The 5,360-nt window shown below is 40.3% G+C and overlaps 1 pseudogene across 1 annotated transcript; it reads right to left on the reverse strand.

Moving 5' to 3' along the window:
* Positions 1-3,905: 3,905 nt before the first annotated feature.
* On the reverse strand, positions 3,906-5,134 carry LOC307097597 (ras GTPase-activating protein-binding protein 1-like; annotated as a pseudogene). The gene has a single exon. The product of its transcript is annotated as a ras GTPase-activating protein-binding protein 1-like (transcript).
* Between the last annotated feature and the right edge of the window lie 226 nt (positions 5,135-5,360).

Consider the following 5,360-nt stretch of genomic DNA (forward strand, 5'->3'; position numbering starts at 1 on the left):
TTGTTCAAATGGGTCCTTTTGAACTTAAATGTCAGTTTTTAAGGTCAGCTTTTTGAGAAAGGTGACATTGATTATTTTCTTTCTGTTTAACAGCCAACCACTAATTTAAATGTTTTGGATGTTTGTCTTATTCATTCCCATCCTCTCTATGAAGTATTGCACATAAAGGAAGATTTTATTTTATTTTTTTAGCTTGTTGTTTTCCTTTAAAAGATATAAAAATATGAATCCAGGACTCTGATTCCTTCACTCTGAGGGCCTGTGTGGGTCACCCACAACTAGCTGCTGAAACATTACTGGCTTTTCTCTAATTATTGCTGACTGCATATCTGTTTGATGTTCTATTATTGCTTTCAAATCTTTTCATGAGTTTCAAAGTTCTTCAGCAAAACTGTGCAATATTTGTAAAGCCTGATCTACTTTGCTGGTCAGAAAAAGGAATTGTTTCTGCATTATTACATACTTGTCTAGTGAAATGCATCTGAGTCTTCACCAGCAGAATCACCCCATTGGGAGGCTGCCTGTGATAAGGACTCCAGTGCCCCTTGTACCGCTAGTGTTGGATCTGCAGGGTATCTTGGTCAGGCCCAAATGCTTGGGAGGATGCAGCTGCAGTGACTCTTCCAATCACAGCTGCCAGCGGTGCAAGGACAGCAGCCTACTTGATTAGTATGCCCCCCACCTCTGGAGCAGGCTCCTCAGTCTGAGTCCAAGAGAGCCCCTGTGGTTCACAGAGCTGCTTTCACTAGGTGTAGACAGAATCCAGATCTACACAAAGCCCCACGCGTTACAACCAGGGCTCAGGTCTGTTGACTTTTAGGTGTGATTTCTGGTCTGCACTGGTCAGCATTTTCCCAAGGGCCCCTTGATTGCCTTCATGTGGTTTTCCACTCTGCTTCCTGAGGCACCGTCTGTCAGTGTACTGCTGAGAGAGCATAAATCAGTGACAGCTCTCAGTCCTTTATCTCCAGTGAGGATCTCTGACTGCAAGAAGGGCCTCTGGTTCATAACCAGATATATTGATCTGGGCCTGCTGGAGTCTGGGCTTAATGCATATACTGAACTGGAGTTTGCCATTAAGTGTGGAGCTAAATAGTTCATTTTCTTCTGTGGGATAGAGTAAAATCACTCAAAGAAGCATTTGGGATTAAAGAACACACTAGTTGAAAAGTTATGGAAGGAAAAAAATTAAGTTTTTGAGGATTGTTTGCAGTATTTCTAAAGCTATTGTTGATTTTTTTTCACAAAATCAAACTTTTCATTTGGACTTGTTAGTGTTAGCTTTTAGGACAACCTGTTTCCATGGTTGGTTCTTTCTGATGAATAGAAAGGAGTTGTTTTATTTTTCATCACTGTAATAAAAATCAAGCTGTCTTATGGGATTCCTTCAAAATAGAAATCAAGAGATGATTTGAATAGAATATTAATACTACTCTTTTAAACTTCTGTTTTATTTTAAGCCTGTTTTAATAAACTAAATTTTAAACTGATTTCCTCTCCAGAATGTAATCTATATTTTGTGAAAATATGAGCATTTACGACAGAACTTAATCACCAGGTTTCATATAATCTTTTCTATTTACAGACAGCAGAGAGAAGAAAGGCTGTGGCTCATTCTTCTGAGTGCTTAACGAGGCCAGTCAGAATGTGTGATTAGATGAATTTGGGCATCTCAATCATGTTATCGTAGCTATTGTTACTGTTTAGAATTCATGGGGCATACTTCTTAATTCAAGACTACAGAGTAGATTTCTCTTTTAAAAAATGATTTCTCAGTTTCTAGTAATAAGGCTATTTAGAATAAGGCCTCAATCTGAGAACACAGTAGGACATACTTTATTATGTGGTGACTTTCTTTAACCTTATCCTACAGCAAATCTTAAAACTTCTGCCAAGCCTGATGTTCCCAGAGGTTCTGAGGCCCTCTCAGAATCTTTAGCGGGTGTCAGAATTATTTTCATAGCTTTGCCTTAAAATCTCTTTTATCTGAGCATCCTGAACTGTTTTCTGCTGCCATGTTTGCATCAGCTAGTCCACGCAAACACTATTTCTCAACCTTTCTTTCATTAATATCCCCCCCCTCCGGAGACTTTTTAGACATTTTCCCCTAACTTCTCCCTTTCCCCATGAAATTTTAATAACTCGGATATACTGTATATCTGTTTATGTACTGTGGCCCTTGGTATAAACACCAAACATTGTAATATAGTTTTTGCCTCCCAAGGACCAATTTTCATCACCTTGGGACAAAATGTTGTTCCCCCACCTGCCCCATACCCATACTAAAATATACACACACTATTGCCAAGTAAATATTGCATTTTTTTCCTTAAGACACTACATGTGACTAAAGCCTTTTGAAATGATTGGCTACTGATTGAAATTTATTTAAACTTAATGTATATTTGCACTGAAAGATGCTGGACTTTGCATATGCATTTCCTCTTGGTAATGACAGCATCGCAGATGCTGGGCGATTAGGGGCTGTAAGGATACAGCTAGTCTCAAGCTGGACATCAGAAGATTGCTTTTGGCCTGAAAGTCTATCACCAGAATTTAGCTCTGTCCACTTTGGGAGTGAAAGTGCTCCAGCTAAGCCCTGTCTGCACATTGCACTCATTTTATGGGCTTATTGCTATGGCTTCAAGGTGACAGAGATTTTCTTCCTCCTAATCTTTTCAACTTGATTCTGACATCATCAACTGTAAAGATGCAGTTTCACTTTCTCCACCTAGTTCTACCATGTTTGAGTTTTGGCATCAAAGAGGGCAATACAGAAGATTAGGAATAAAAGAGGAAAGGAGAAGAGAGGAAAAAATAGGAGGAGATATTAGGAACTGCATTAAAAAGTGTCTGATACGAGATAGATAGCAATAAGGGAAAGTGTTTGAGAATTGTTCTAAAAACCTTGTAGCCACAAAATCTGCCCAACAAACTTTTGCTAATCAACATCCTTATTTTACAATGAGGTAAAGATTATATAGAAGGTACTTATAGGGAGGCTAAGTGACTTGTCCAAGGTTACACAGCTAGTAACTTAGAAGCAGAATTTGAACCCTGACAGACTGTTCCTTGAGTCCATGCTCATCATCATGTACCTTCTACTTTTGCACTAAGAACATGCCCAGATTTCCTAGATAGCTCCCTTTGCTAGCCCCATCTTCTTTGAATTTGTGTTACTGCCTGGAACAATGTTTTGAGGGTTGTTTTTTTTTTCATTAACATCTTTTATTAATTTTTTAAACCATACCAGTGAGAATCAAAATTGTCAATTTTTCCAATGACAGTTTCTGTTTATCAAATCCTGTATTTCTCAAGGGCTTTTGAAACATGTAGAAAATATGTAAAAAATATCCCAATGAATGAAACATACCAAATGTCAGGAATAAGTGAGACACATTCCTTTGGGGAAATGGCTGTTAAATCCAGTCTATATATGCAAAGTAAAGCAAGGAAATTCAGTCTTTATTTTATTCTTTAAAATCAATTTTTCCTAACATATCAGTCCACAAAATTGGAAGGGAAGGACAAAAAGGTGAGGAGAGGGGAGAGAACACACACCATTAACACAAAAAGTAAAATTGTACAAACTTAAAGGAGTTTATAAGAGACCAGGGTCACATTGCAAGATACCAGATGGTGGTTGAAGAAATGCACCATTCTGCAGGAATAGGGGTTTGCACTGCTGTGTGAAGACCAGTGAAGAGCAATTGGAGCAATTCCCTTCCCACTCCGAATCCTGGTTTCGGCACCATGCCTCCCAGGTTGGGCCTCTCATTCCATGACCAGCCCACCTGGAGGGCCTGTATGTCCTTCAGTCTTGTTTTCTCAACTGAACAATGCCACTACAGAGAGGCATTGAGTTAAAAGTTAGAATCCCTGATGGGTAGAGAGTGTGTGTATGGTTATCTTGCTGGTCCACCTTCCCTGGCAGCTCAAGTCTTCTTCTCTTCCACATTCAGTTGGACCTCACCTCTGAACATGATGAGTCCATTGCTAAGGGCCTCTTGGACAAGCTCAGAATCATCAAACACACGAAACCAAAACTGGGTTATTTCCAACTGCTGTTAATGTACAGCTCCACCACATTCCCATAATTTTGAAAGAAATATTTAAGCTCTGATTTGTCCACCTCATGAGGCAGATTGCCAATGAAGAGGTGATGGCTGTCAGGGTGTCTCACAATTTTTCAGGGTTCAACCCCTCTGGAAAGGAATATTTATTCATTGTTAAGAACTCTTTGATCCCTCTGAGGCCTCTGCTATGGAACCTGAGATTCAGGCTTAGATGCAGGGCAAGGCTGTGAAGCTGGTACTTGAACAACATGAGGTGGTATCACAGTAACTGGAATAGCTCTGCTGGGTGGAAGAGTCTTACTGGTCACAGATGCCCAGGAACATGTCCCCAAGGCTTCCTGCTCTGTCTGAGTGATGTCTGTGGTGCTGGAGAAGAACTCTTCTGAGCATCCTCAGGAGCAGTTTCCTCCAACACTGGCTCACACTTTTCCGCTTGGGTTTCAAATTCAGGTTTTTGCTCCAGTTCTGGTTCAGGATCAGACTCTGGTTCAGCAATAGGTTCCTCTAAATGTTCTTCCACGTCATTGCTGAGCATCTGATCACAGAAAGTTCCAGAATAATCAGGTACCACCTCAGGTGTCTGCTGTCTTTCTTCAGGTTCCTCTGCTTCTCCCTCAGATTCTTCCTGAGGCTCAGTGACAAAGCCACCAAATACCTCATCTTGGTATCTGAAGACACCACTGTGAAGGTAGAACTTGTTTGCAACAGTGTCCTCAGGAGCAAGGACAAATGTCCGCATGAATCTCCTCAAAGCCTAGTTGTTATTAGACAGCAACCCCATCACCTGGACTGCATCATTCAGAGTGGCATGAGCATCAACATGGTGAATCTTAGTGTGGCAATTGTTGAGGCTTTGTGACATCACTTCCCTATGGATTTCTTTCTGTCCATAGATCACATATGCTGGCTTTCCATTTGAATCCAACCCCTTATAGACATAAGAAGAGTTTCTTTCCATAAAATCTGTATAGCATGACTGGCGCCTTGTTTAGTAATGTGTAATATTATCTCACGAATTCCCACCTGACCAGCAGGGGACTAGGCTTCTCCATAACCATTGCTTTGGTCAATTCAATCTGGGCAGTGAGTGGGAGAGGAACAAGCTTTGCTCCACAATTCTGAGGAAGAAAAAAACAACAACAAAAAACAAAAAAACAAACCCTCATGCAACTGCATCCCTGAACAATGTTTTTCAAATTGTCCTTAGCAGACCTCTTGGATGATACCACTCAACTTTTAGTGTTTCAAAGAATTCATCAAAAATCTCATTTAAAATGCAGATTC

Source organism: Cnephaeus nilssonii, assembly GCF_951640355.1.
Source record: "Cnephaeus nilssonii genome assembly, chromosome: 4".
Taxonomy (NCBI): domain Eukaryota; kingdom Metazoa; phylum Chordata; class Mammalia; order Chiroptera; family Vespertilionidae; genus Cnephaeus; species Cnephaeus nilssonii.